This window comes from Aotus nancymaae, unplaced genomic scaffold (assembly GCF_030222135.1).
Source record: "Aotus nancymaae isolate 86718 unplaced genomic scaffold, 86718_ANA_hifiasm-v0.15.2.pri h1tg000027l, whole genome shotgun sequence".
NCBI lineage: Eukaryota > Metazoa > Chordata > Mammalia > Primates > Aotidae > Aotus > Aotus nancymaae.
In genome coordinates, this window is record NW_026988440.1 from 376,065 (window position 1) to 390,658 (window position 14,594).

General features: G+C 44.6%; 1 pseudogene; it reads left to right on the forward strand.

Moving 5' to 3' along the window:
- The first annotated feature begins 152 nt into the window (after positions 1-152).
- Positions 153-5,592, forward strand: LOC105728053 (keratin, type II cytoskeletal 8-like; annotated as a pseudogene).
- The last annotated feature ends 9,002 nt before the right edge of the window (positions 5,593-14,594 follow it).

Consider the following 14,594-nt stretch of genomic DNA (forward strand, 5'->3'; position numbering starts at 1 on the left):
AACTACATTTTCTCCCACAGCACTTGCCTTAGACTCCCGGACTCACGAGCACAGAAGTGACTTCCTCCTCGCAGACTTTAGTCGCCATTGCTGGATTGGGAAAACAAAGAGAAAGGGCTCAGCGCGGTGGCTTACATAACGCAGGGCGGAGCCGCGCTCGGCTCCCGCAAGCTTTTTTTTTTTTGAGACGGACCTTCTCTCTTCTTGCCCAGGCTGGAGTGCAATGGCCGATCTCGGCTCACCGCGACCTTCGCCTCCCGGGTTCAAGCGATTCTCCTGCCTCAGCCTCCCAAATAGTTGGGTTTACAGGCATCAGCCACCAAGTCCAGCTAATTTTGTATTTTTAGTAGAGACGGGGTTTCTCCATGTTGGTCAGGCTGGTCTCCAACTCCCGACCTCAGGTGATCCGCCCGCCTCGATCTCCCAAAGTGTTGGGATTACAGGCCTGAGCCACCGCGCCCCGCCTTGCCCGTAAGCTTTTTGAATTCTGCTGCCGCAGTTCACTGCGAAGACTGGGATCACCCGTCACCCCGCCCTGGTCTATGGAAAATGAAGCGTGTCTGTTGATATAGAAACGAACTAATGTCGCTGTGGGCTGGGGAGGGCCGAGCTGCCTTTAGGGTTCTGGTTTCCAGCTTTGGGGCACTCACACCTGCCGCTGTGAAAATGCAGACCCGCGGAGCAGGAATTCCGAGTCCTGGCTGGAGCGCGATCTGGAATCCGACTCGCTTGAATTCTGACCCGGTGGATTCGGATCCATGTGAGTAGGGAAATGCACCTCAGCCCCTCCCACGGGGTCCCACGGATTCTTGGATCCGAAAACGCTTCCTGCTGCTCAGTCACCCCAGGAAGGCAGCGCCCACCTCTGGGCTGTTCTGATGTAAACAGGCTCCGCCGCCCGCAGGAAAACCCACAACTAAGGGGCCAGAAAAAAGCCTCTCAGGGTCTCGCCACTTCAGTGAGGATCCTAATTTACACCCTCCATCAAAGACTGCAGTGACCTTCACTGAAATGATACAAGAACCCCGGGGCCCAGGGCGCTGCGGCTCACAGAATGCGGAGACAGCGCCGCCTCGCGTCCGTTCCCTGACCTGCCCCAGGAGGACGCGGTCACGTGTGTTGGCCTCGAGGCTGGAATACACGGGGATCAAGAGCAGGGAGTGGAGAAAGGAGGGAAGGATTGCGGGGGCGGCGGGGCGTGTTGAAGAAAGGAGCGAAGACAGAGGAAGGAAAGGGGAGAGAAAAAGTAAAGGAGTGATACAATTTAAAACACATAGTTTTATTATGTCTTTTATTTTTGCTCTTTGTCTAGTTCTACTTATGAACATTTTTACCGTAGCTTTCTCTCTCTGAGTCTGTAAATACACGGCTATTATTTCAGAGCCTGAGAAGATGAGTGGCAGACAGCATGACCCTCTTCCTCCAGATGTGTCAGGGTGTGTCTCCTGGGTCCAAGAACAGGGTTTTTGTTTTGTTTTGTTTTACATAAGCAAAGTACAAATCTCAAAGAGGGTAATATTTTTATTTTTATTTTTTTTGAGAAGGAGTCTCACTCTGTTGTCCAGGCTGGAGTGCAATGGCATGGTCTTGGCTCTCTGCAACCTCCGCCTCCCAGGTACAAGCAATTCTCCTGCCTCAGCCTCCCGAGTAGCTGGGATTACAGGCTCCCGCCACCGCACTCGGCTAATTTTTGTATTTTTAGTAGAGGCGGGGTTTCACCACGTTGGCCAGGCTGGTCTGGAACTGCAGACCTCGTGATCCTCCCGCGTCGGCCTCCCAAAGTGCTGGGATTACAGGCATCAGCCACCGCCCCTGGCCAGAGGATAATATTTTCAAATCATCTTATTGGAACATACTTTGCATACAAGAAACTGCATCTATTTAAAATGTTCAACTTGTTGAATTTTGGCTGTTGTGCATACCCACATCTGCACTACCACAGTGAAGATAAAGAACATTTATTTATTTATTTATTTATTTTTGAGAGAGAGTCTTGGTCTGTTGCCAGGCTGGAGTACAGTGGCACAATCTCGGCTCACTGCAACCTCTGCCTCCCTGGTTCAAGTGATTCCCCTGCCTCAGCCTCCCAAGTAGCTGGGATTATAAACGTGCATCACCACGACCGGCTAATTTTTTTTTTTTTAATATATATTTTAGTAGAGACAGGGTTTCACCATGTTGATCTCGTGATCCGCCTGCTTTGGCCTCCCATAGTGCTGGGATTATAGGCTGAGCCTCTGCACCCTTAGGTTAAAGAACATTTCAATCTTCTCCCAAAGAACAGCTACACGATAAAATTCTATGCAGTCATTAAAAAGAGTAAGATCCATTTTAAGTATTGCTATGAAAAGATGTGCCCAACATACTTTTAACCTTTTCTAAAAGGTTAAGGAGGCCGGTGCTGTGGCTCAGGCCTGTAATCCCAGCACTTTGGAAGGCCAAGGTGGCCGGATCACCTGAGGTCAGGAGTTCAAGACCAGCCTGGCCAACATGGTGAAACCCTGTCTCTATTGAAAATACAAAAATTACCCGGGTGTGGTGGTTGGCGCCTGTAGTCCCAGGTACTCAGGATGCTGAGGCAGGAGAATCTCTTAAAATCCGGAGGTGGAAGTTGCAGTGAGCTGAGATTGTTCCACTGCACTTCAGCCTGGGCAAAAATGCCACTAATATCATTTACATGATGTTAATATATATTTTAAGTAGGGAAAAACCTGGAAGATTCCTCACAAAAGTTTTCACAGTGACTCCAGAGACTGGGATAACTTTGTGACTTCCATTTTCTTTGACATGTTGGAATTTTATCTTTTAGTATAGACTTGGATTTGGGTGGGTTGTAGTGATTCATAACTATAATCCCAGCTATTTGGGAATCGGAGTTAGGAGGACTGCTTGAGCCCAGAGATCCAGGCTACAATGAGCTATGATTGTGCCATTGTACTCCAGCCTGGGTGACAGGAGGATACTCTGTCCCCAAAACAGAAAAATAAATAAAAATTTAAAATAAAAACGATAAACTTGGATTTATGCGAAGGTTAAGGAAGAGAATATTTCAGTTTGAAAATATAAAGCTAAGCCCACACCGAAATAGTTATATATATATATATTTTTTTTTGGTGGAGTCTTGCACTGTTGCCCAGGCTGTAGTGTAGTGGCATGATCTTGGCTCACTGCAATCTCTGCCTCCTGGGTTCAAGCAGTTCTTCTGTCTCAGCCACCTGAGTAGCTGGGACTACAGGCCTACGCCACCACGCCCAGCTAATTTGTTTGTATTTTTAGTGGAGATGGGGTTGGCCAGGATGGTCTGGATCTCCTGGCCTTGTGATCTGCCCGCCTCAGCCTCCCAAACTGCTGGGATTACAGGCGTGAGCCACCACGCATGGCCAGTTACAGAGTTTTAGAAACCAAAATTTTCTAGCTGCATTGGCTCAGGTCAAGCATCCTGACGCTTGAAGAAGCGAGGCTAGTGTGTTGGAGTCCAGCCTGGGCAGCATAGAGCGCGCTCTTCTATTGAAAAAAAAAAAATTAAACACACACACACACACGCACGCACACACACACAGAATGTTCATTGAAACCCAGCATGAGGAAGAAGCAGCTTCTCTGCTCCTTCTGGAATCTCCGCCTGGTTCAGCCCACCTGCCTCCACTCTTGCCTCCACCATGTCCATCAGGGTGACCCAGAAGTCCTACAAGGTGTCCACCTCTGGCCCCTGGGCCTTCAGCAGCTGCTCCTACATGAGTGGGCCTGGTGCCCGCATCAGCTTCTCGAACTTCCCCCGAGTGGGCAGCAGCAGCTTCCGGGGTGGCCTGGGCACAGGCTATGCTGGGGTCAGCGGCATGGGCATGGGAGGCATCACCGCCGTCACCATCAACCAGAGCCTGCTGAACCCCCTTAACCTGGAAGTGGACCCCAACATCCAGGCCGTGCGTACCCAGGAGAAGGAGCAGATCAAGACCCTCAACAACAAGTTTGTCCCCTTCATCGACAAGGTGTGGTTCCTGGAGCAGCAGAACAAGATGCTGGAGACCAAGTGGAGCCTCCTGCAGCAGCAGGAAATGGCTAGGAGCAACATGGACAACATGTTTGAGAGCTACATCAACAACCTGAGGCGGCAGCTGGAGACGCTGGGCCAGGAGAAGCTGAAGCTGGAGGCAGAGCTTGGCAACATGCAGAGGCTGGCGGAAGACTTCAAGAACAAGTATGAGGAAGAGATCAATAAGCGTACGGAGATGGAGAATGAATTTGTCCTCATCAAGAAGGATGTGGATGAAGCTTACATGAACAAGGTAGAACTGGAGTCTCGCCTGGAAGGACTGACTGATGAGATCAACTTCCTCAGGCAGCTATATGAAGAGGAGATCCGGGAGCTGCAGTCCCAGATCTCCGACATGTCTGTGGTGCTGTCTGTGGACAACAGCTGCTCCCTGGACATGGACAGCATCATCGCTGAGGTCAAGGCGCAGTATGAGGAGATCGCCAACTGCAGCCCGGCTGAGGCGGAGAGCATATACCAGATCAAGTATAAGGAGCTGCAGATGCTGACTGGGAAGCACGGGGATGACCTGCGGCATATGAAGACTGAGATCTCCGAGATGAACCGGAACATCAGCCAGCTCCAGGCTGAGATTGAGGGCCTCAAAGGCCAGAGGGCTTCCCTGGAGGCCGCCATTGCAGATGTTGATCAGCGTGGGGACCTGGCACTCAAGGATGCTTGTGCCAAGCAGCAGGAGCTGGAGATCACCCTGCAGTGGGCCAAGCAGGACATGGCATGGCAGCTGCATGAGTACCAGGAGCTGATGAACGTCAAACTGGCCCTGGACATCGAGATCACCACCTACCGCAAGCTACTGGAGGATGAGAGCTGACTGGGGTCTGGGATGCAGAACATGAGTATCCATACGAAGACCACCAGCGGCTATGTAGGTGGTCTGAGCTCTGCCTATGGGGGCCTCACAAGCCCTGGCCTCAGCTACAGCCTGGGCTCCAGCTTTGGCTCTGGCATGGGCCCCAGCTCTGTCAGCTGCACCAGCTCCACCAAGGCCATGGTTGTGAAGAAGATTGAGACCCGCGATGGGAAACTGGTGTCCGAGTCCTCTGACATCCTGCCCAAGTGAACAGCTGCAACAGTCCCTCCCTGCCTGCCCCTCTTGAGGCTGCCCTAGAACCCAGGAGGGAGGCCCCTATGCAGGGGAGCACAGGGAACAGGAGACCCACCCGAGGCTCAGCCCCAGCCCTCAGCCCCACCCATGGGGAGTTTACTGCCTGGGGACCCCCCTTGTTCATGCCTCCAGCTGCAAAACAATTCAATTGCTTTTTCTTTTTTTTGGTCCAAAATAAAATCTCAGCTAGCTCGGAAAAAACAAACAAACAAAAAAACCCAGCATGAGAAACTGTTTCAAGAGGATCCTTCATATTTTCATGTCATTGAAACTGTCTTAAAGTGCCTTTGAAAGAGATATTTTCAGTGGAATAGAGAGATGTGTCACAATATTTACAAAAGAGGTTGGTTGTAATAAAAGGAAAATGTAAATCGGGTGGGGGCACAGGGGTCCATCCCTGTTCCATTTATTCTCAAAGAGCATTTGAAACCTGCGTTGCCATAGTGTCCTTGGGTGTAGACAAAGTCGCGTTGTTTGTACTTGGATGTATTGATCTTATTTTGCAAACGGTCAAAGACTTTCGGAAATCAGGCTGACTTTTAGACTGAAAGTCTCAAGAATGTTCGCTCTGGCAGTGAGCCTGTAAGAATCCTGGCCATCTGGACGATGCTGTCTCTGCTTCCACCTAGTGGCAGTGGCTGGAAGGACAGGGCACAGTGATAAGGCGCGGGTGGGTCTGAAGCCAAGGTGAAACCGCCTCTGCAAAATCACCCTTAAGGAAATGATGACAGTGAAAGATATCAAACCTAACTGACCCCATCTTGCTTCTAACCTCTAAGCTGCCCTTGTTCATTTTCGGGCATAGGCAGAAATAGCCTTGGGAAGGAATTTTTAGTTTTAAAGGAAACTTTTTTTTTTTTTTTTTTGACATGGAGTTTCACTCTTGTCGTTCAGGTTGAAGTGCAATGGTGCGATCTCAGCTCTCGGAAACCTCTGCCTCCCGGGTTCAAGCAATTCTCCTGCCTCAGCCTCCCTAGTAGCTGGGATTACAGGCATGTGCCACCAAACCTTGTTATTTTGTATTTTTAGTAGAGATGGGGTTTCTCCATGTTGGTCAGGCTGGTTTGGAACTCCTGATCTCAGGTGATCTGCCTGCCTCAGCCTCCCAAAGTGCTGGAATTACAGGTGTGAGCCACTGCGTCTGGTGGGAAACTGTTCTGGTAAAACAAATGAAATGCCACCAGCCATTGAGTTAGGATGAGAGGGGCTGGAATTCTAAATATTACCCGCCATTATTTCAGAGGTCATAAGATTTGCAACATCCCCAGTTACTCTTGAAGGTAACATTACTATTGTGAACCTCAGATCGGTCTTTTAAGATGTCTTTTCAGGTTTTTGCATTTCTAACAACTGGAGGGCCCCATCTGGACCTGCCAACCAGTTCTGTGGCCCCCACGCAGGAACTGAGTCAGCTTAAGAGAATAGCCGCCACTCACTATGATTTCATACTCAAGCCAACCAATCGGTACTCCCGATTCACTGGTCCTCCTATTCACCAAATTATTCTTAGAAACTGATCAGAGTTTTCTGGAAGACTGATTTGGGTAATAATAAAACTCTGGCCTCCTGCACAGCCGGCTCTGCATGAATTATTCTTTTTCTGTGGCAATTCCACTGTCTTGATAAATTGGCTTTGTCTAGGCAGCCGGCAAGGTGAACCCATTGGGCTGTTACAATGGGAGTCCAGGCCAGTGTGCAGGATGTGCTTTGCTGTAGCGGGGTCAGGGCAGCGGAGGGGAGGTGAGGACACTCATGGAATGAATGGCAGAGGAAGAAGGAGCACAAGGGAGGACTCAAAGCCCCAGACCTCTCCTTCCTTCCCTCCCTGTTAGGGTTGGAGGGGACCAGCGTGGTCCCAGGTGGGGCGACCGGTAGAGTGCAGAAAACGCCCTGGTTGCAAAGGGGCCTCACGCGCCCCACACAAGGGTCCCGGCTCTCAGCTGCTGCTGATGAGTTCAAACTGGGAGGAGACTCAGCTATGTTCTTTGCAAACTAGACTCATTAGCTCACACTCTGGCAGGTTCCTCAAATCCATCCTGATGAAGCATGAAAACCAAAAGCCAAATTCTGCCTCTCACTTTTCTGACAGCTGAAAGATCCTCCGCTCCCCATTCCTCCAATGCTCCCTTACCCCCACCCTTCCACTTTGTCTCCACTTCCTCATCCTTTTCCCTCTCTGGACCCCACTCCTGAGTACCTCCTGCTCCAGAGGACTTCCCCTCATGGAGTACAGACTCCTCACCTCCAGGAAACAGAGACAAAGGCCACTGAGAGAAACCTGAGGGATGCCTGTGACTCCGCCCCCAAGGTCAGCCTCTCCCTCAGGGCTAGCTCTGGCTGTGTGTGTATTTGTTTTTCATTTTGTTTCATATATTTGCTTTTGAGGCAGGGTCTCACTGTGATGGTCAAGCTAGAGCAGTGGCCCAATCACAGCTCACTGCCGGCTCCAACTTCTGGACTCAGGCAATCCTCCCAACTCAGCTTCTCCAGTAGCTGGGACTACAGACTGGAGCCACCACACCCAGTGTATTTATTTTATTTATTTATTTTTGTAGAGACTGGGTCTTGCTTTTTTACCCAGGCTGGTCTCAAACTCCTGCCTTCAAGCAATTCTCAAGCCTCAGTCTCCCAAAGTGCTGAGATTACAGGCATAAACCACAACACGTGGCCCCTGTGTGTGTACACAGAAAGTCAAAGTGCTAAACCTGGCACCTAGGAAACATCCCCACCTTGGCCTTGCTTGCAAGAGTTGGTATTTTGTGCATCTGTGCTTTTATTTCAGGAGCTGGAACAATTATATTAATCACAACAGCACAGTGACAAGGCCCTTACTCCCAGAAAGCTTAAGGGACACTGTTTTATGGAGGAGGTGAGATTGCAGGAGCCCCTCACTCCAAGTCTCCTGATCCTTCCAACTCAAAGGGATGCTGACAAAAAGTGCAGGACACTCCACTTCCTCCTGGGACCAGACAGGGAAGCCAGAGCCACTGTGGATGTCAAATTCCAGCAAAGAAACAGCAGTATGGCAAAGTCTCCACATCACTTTTTAAAGCTCATGCAATGGCTCAAAGAGAATCAACATCAAAAAACTGAATTCCTAGCTCAGGTGAGATCACCCAAGTTGCCTGTGAGGTGTCGTGGAACCTGCAGGTGGAAAGGGCATCTTTATTTAGAGCTGCAGCCCAATTGCTCCTGCATCTTGGGGCCCCACGAAGGGACCCTCTCACTTCAACATTGCACAGTGAGGCCATTTCTGGGGAGAAATGTAGACTCTCCTTGGACTCCTGAGGTTTTGACACTTTGTGGACTTTGTGGACTTTGACATCATCATTAAACATCTTACAGTGATGTAATTTGCTTTGAACATCAATGTAGAATGGGCAGCTCTTCCTGAAGCAAGAAACAAGGGACCGGTGACCTGCACTGTCACTCCCTCCTTGGTGCTCTCATGCAATGAAATCGTGAGCTGACAAATCTATGGCTAGGTGAACAGTAAACTCCATTTCAGCAAATGTTTCAGATGTTCCTTCTTGCCTAGTAGTGTTCTAGCTTTACTCCAGTCTTAATATTTTCAAATGTATATTTTCCTTGATGTTGATTTTTAAATAATTCAAATGTATTTACTACACTGGGTTTGTTGTAGTAAGACACTTCGAATGTTGCTGTAGAATTAAAGTAAGCAAAGAAATGTGTGGTTCTCCATGAAGTTACAGCTAACACCATCTTAAAAACTGATTAACCCAAATCCAATCACTTCTCAGTCCTCTACTGCCTCCTCTCTGGAGCCATCCTCTCCCAGACAGTAAACCAGAGGGCCTCCCAGCTGGGCTGCCTGCTGCCTCTCACTCAGCTGTCCATCACCCACACAACAGGCAGAGAGAGCCTTTCAAATGGGAATTAGAGCTCATCCTCACCACCATGTCCCACAGACACTCCAGCCTCTTCCCTTCTTAGCACAGTGAAACCCCAGTCTCTCAGTATTTCCTGTCAGCCCCTCCTCACAGGGTCCCTCTGGCCACTTTGGCCTCATCCCACCCTTCTCAGCCCAGCTAACTCATCTCCACTAACACTGCTCAATCCTGTCTCAGGCACCTCCCCCTGGAACTCCCCATGTGCACCAGTTCCCCAGGGATCCAAAGTGCTTGCCCCTTTCACCATTCAGGTCTCTGCTCAAACGACCAGTTGTCAAGCTCTCAGGCACATCTTGGTCAACAAAATGTATCTCCTACCATCCTCACCACCATCAGTCTTCTAGCCCAAGCATATTCCTCCATAACAATGATCACTGATACTAGAATTGTTTTTATTTGTGGTCTGTATCACTGCAACATGTTCTTTGAGGCAGGGACCTTGTCTAGTCACCACTTGGATTTCCAGCATCTAGAAGTCCAAGTACAGAGAAGGGGCTGAATAAATGGGTGAATATAATTGGCACACTGCTTTTGAGAAGCAATTTGATAATATGTATGAAAAGGCTTAAAATATTCATGCCCTTTGACCTAATGACTTCTATTTGAGAAATCTGTGATTTTAAAACAAAATGCAAAATATAGAAAGATCTTTATGTATAGGATGTTAATTATTATAATGAAAAAAAAACATACAAAAGAAGAGTGGCTAGGTCCTTTGTTTGGAAATAGCCTACAGCTGGTGAAAGCAGAGGGTAAGAAGATTTTGTAATATGATATAAAATATATTTTACTGGAAGAACGAGCACAAAGTTGATCTATTCAGATCTTTTGCTCATTTTGAAATCAAATTATTTTTACTTTTATTATGCTGTTGAGTTGTTTGAGCTCCTTATATATTCTGGTAATAGTTCCCTTGTCAGCAGACTAGTTTGCAAATATTTTCCCTCATTTTGTGGGTTGCTTTTTACTTTTTTGATTGTTTGTTTTGCTGTGCAGAAGCTGTTTAGCTTGATGTAATTGCAATGGTCTGTTTTTGCTTTAATTGCCTGTGCTTTTGAGGTCTTACACGAAAACTTTTTGCCCAGACCAATGTGCTGGAGTGTTCTCCACATTTTCTAGCAGTTACATAGCTTCAGGTCTTAGATTCAAGTCTTTCTTCCATTTTCATTTGATTTTTTAATATGGTGAGAGATAGGGATCTGGTTTCATTTCCTTCTATATAATTATCCAGTTTTCCCAGCAGGAATTGTTGAAGAGACTGTCTTTTCCCTATTGCATGTTTTCGGCACAATTGTTGAAGAGACATTGGTTGTAAATGCATACATTTATCTCTGGGTTCTCTATTCTGCTCCGTTGGTCTATGTGTCTGGTGTGTGTGTGTGTGTGTGTGTGTGTGCGTGCGCCCACACCACTACCATGCTGTTTTTCTTAACATAGCTTTGTAGTCAATTTTGAAGTTAGGTAGTGTGATGCCTCCAGCTTTGTTCTTTTTGCTTAGCATTGCTTTGGCTCTTTGGAGTCTTTTGTAATTCAACATAAATTTTAGAATTTTTTTTCTATTTCTGCGAAATATGTCATTGGTATTCTGACAAGGATGGCATTGAATCTGTAAACTCCTTAGGGCAGTGTTGTCATTTTAACAATATTAATTCTTCCAAATACATGAGCATGGACTATGTTTCCAAATTTTGGTGTCCTTTCCTATTTCTTTCATCAGAGTTTTACAGTTCTTTTTCTATTAATTTTTTATTTCTTTGGTTAGATGGATTCCTAGGTATTTCACATTTTTTTGTAGCTATTGTAATCACTTTCTTGATTTCTGTTTCAGATTGTACACTGTTGGCATACACAAATGCTATTGATTTTTGTATGTTGATTTTGTATCCTGCAGCTTTACAAAATAAGTTTGCCGTTTCTAAGAGTCTTTTGGTGGATCCTTTCCCAGGTATAAAGTCATGTTGTTTGTAAACAAGGCTAACTTGATGTTTTTCTTTCCAATGTGGATTCTCTTTATTTCTTTCTCCTGCCTAATTGCTCTGGCCGGGACACCCAGTATTATGTTGAATGAAAGTGATGAAAGTAGATATCCTTGTATTGTTATAGATCTTAGAGGAGAAGCTTTCAGCTTTCCCCCATTTAGTATTAGCTATGTGTTTGTCATATATGGCCTTTATTATTTCTAGATATGACTCTTCTATACCTATTTGGGTGAGGGTTTTTATCATACAGGAGTGTTGAATCTTTTTTTTTTGTCTGAGGTGGGAGTCTCACTTTGTTGCCCAGGCTGGAGTACAGTGGCATGATATTGGCTTGCTGCAACTTCTGCCTCCTGGGTTCAAGTGATTCTCATGCCTCAGCCTCCTGAGTAGCTGGCATTACAGGTGTGTGCCACCACATCTGGCTAATTTTTATATTTTTGGTAGAGGCAGGGCTTTGACCTGTTGGCCAGGTGGGTCTCGAACTCCTGACCTCAAGTGATCCACCCACCTCAGCCTCCCAAAGTGCTTGGATTACAGGCGTGAGCCACTGTGCCAGGCTAGGAATGTTAAATCTTATCAAATGCTTTTTCAGAATGTATTGAAACAATCATATCATTTTTGTTCTTGATTCTGTCAATGTGATGTATCATGTTCTTTGATTTGCATATGTTGAGCCATCTCTGCGTTCCTGGGTTGAATTCCACTTGACTGTGGTGTATAACCTTTTAGATGCATTGTTGGATTTGGTTTATTAGTATTTTCTTGAGGATTTTTGCATCCATATTCATAGTGATATTGGCCTGTAGCTTTCTTTTTTGCTGTGTTCTAGTCTGGTTTGGTATCATGGTAATTCTGGTTTCATACAATGAGTTCAGAAGTATTTTCTTCTCTTTAATATTTTTGAGTGTTTGAGTAAGGTTTTTTAAATCTTTGGTGAAATTTAGCAGTGAATTCATCAGGTATCAGGCTTTTCTTTGATGGGAGACTTTTTATTATGGCTCTGATCTCATTACTCATGACTGGTTTGTTGGGGTTCTCTGTTTCTTCATTGTTCAATCTTGGTAGGTTGTATGTAATCAGGTAGGTTGTATGTATTTATCCATTCAAAATAGGTTTTCCAATTTCTTGGCATTGTTCTTCTTAATAGCCTTTAAAGATTAATTGTATTTCTGAGGTCTCAGTTGTTATGCCTCCATTTTTGTTTATGGTTTTATTTATTTGAGTTTTCTCTCTTTCCTCTTAGTCTAGCTAAAAGTTTGTTGATATTGTTAATTTTTTTAAAAAAACAATTTTTTGTTTTATTGATCTGCTGTTGTCTCAATTTCCTTTATTTCTGCTCTGATCTTTATCGTATCTTTTCCCCTAGTAATTTTGGCTTTTTGTCATGCTTTTCTAGTTCCTTGAGATGCACTGTTACATTGTTTCTTTGAAGTCTCCCTATTTTTTTTGATATAGGCATTTATTCCCATGAGATATCCTCTTACTACTGCTTTTACCATATCCCATAGATTTTTCATGTTGTATTTCCATTTTAATTTATTTCAAGAAATATTTAACTTCCTCATTGACCCATTGGTCATACAGGAGCATGTTGTTTGATTTCTATGTGTTTGTACAGTTTCCAAGGTTCCTTTTGTTAGTGATTTCTGGTTTTATTCCATTGTGGTCAGAAAAGACATTTTACATGATTTCTATTTTTTTGAATTTGTACATACTTGTTTTGCATCCTAGGTTATGATCTATTCTGGAAAATCTTCCATGTGGTGATAAAAATAGTGTGTATTCTGTAGCAGTTGGGTGAAATGTTATATAATGTCAGTTAGCCCTGTTAGATCTAGTGTGTCATTTAATTTCACCTTTTCTTTGTTATTTTTCTGTCTTGATGATCTGTTTATTCCTGCATTTGGGGTGTTAAAGTCCCATACTAGGGCCAGGCATGGTGGCTCATGCTTGCAATCACAACACTTTGGGAGAGTGAAGTGGATGGATCACTTGAGCCCAGGAGTTTGAGAACAGCCTGGAGAATGGCAAAACTCCATCTCTATTAAAAATACAAAAATTAGCTGTGCATGGTGGCACATGCCTATAGTCCCAGCTACCCAGGAGGCTGAAGTGGGTGGAATGCTTGAGTCTGAGAGGTTGAAGTTACAGTGAGCTATGATCATGCCACTGCACTTCGGCTTGGGTGATAGAGCAAGACCCTGTCTCAGAAATAAATAAATATGTAAAGTCCCGTATTATTCTTGTATTCCAGCCTATCTCTCCCTTTAGATCTATTAACATTTGCTTCATGTCCCTTGGAGCTCCAGTTTTGGGTACACCAATATTTATAGTTGTTATATTCTCTTATTGAATTGACCCTTTTATCATTATATAGTGACCCTTCTTGTATTTATTTATTTTTTTTTACAATCGTTGTAGTCTATCTTATCTGATCTATAGTCTTTCTGCTCTTCTTTTGGTTTCAAAATGCATGAAACATCTCCTTCCACCTCTTCACTGTCATTCTATGTGTGTCTTTATAGGTGAAGTGGATGTCTTGAAGGCAGCATAGAGTTGGGTATTGTTTCTTTATCCATTCAGTAGCTTCATGCCTTTAAATTGAAGAGCTGAGACCAATTTAACACATTCAGTGTTATTATTGATAAGTAAATACTTATTATTGCCATTTTATGGCTTGGTTTCTGGTTGTTTTGAGACTCCTCTCTTCCTTTCTTCATTTGTGCTTAAGTAATTATCTCTGATAGTATCTTTTAATTTGTTGCTTTTTATTTTTAGTGAATCTGTTATAGGTTTTTTCACTGTGGTTACTATGAGTCTCACAAAAAGAGTTTTATGGATGTAACAAAGTTATTTTCAAAAGATGACTATTTATCTTAGATCACAAAGAAAAGAACAGAAACCAAGACAAAAAAAAATCAATCCCGAAAATATTCTACAAATTCTCCCTGCCACATTTTGACTTTTAGTTTTCTCAATTTACATAGTTTTATGTTACTTCTTAACAAGTGGTTGTGCTATTATCATTTTTGGTACTTGTCTTTTAACCTTCATTTGTTGTGAGTGAATTGAACATCACAAACATAGTAATAGAGTATTCTAGCTTTTTTCATGTACTTAATTTTATCAGTGGGTTTCACACCTTGAAAAATTTTCTTTTGCACATTAAGTGGGTTTTTTTTTTTTCTTTCAGATTGAAGAAAAGCCTTTACCACTTTTTGCAAGATGGGCTTGGTGGTGGTGGGTTTTCTTGGCTTCTGTATGTCTGGGGAAGATTTTATCTTGCCTTCGTATTTGAATGATAATTTTGCTGAATACAATATTCTTAGATAGCAGTTTTTTACTTTGAGTACTTTGAAAATGTCATTCTATTCCTCCTAGCCTGTATGATTTATGTTTAGAAATTGGTTGCCAGATGAATTGGAACACCTTTATATGTTTATCGCTTCTTGTATCTCACTGGTTTTAGGATTGTCTCTTTGCCCTTGACCTTTGAGAGTTTGATTATTATATGTCTTGGTGTAGTCTTATTTGGGTTGAATCTA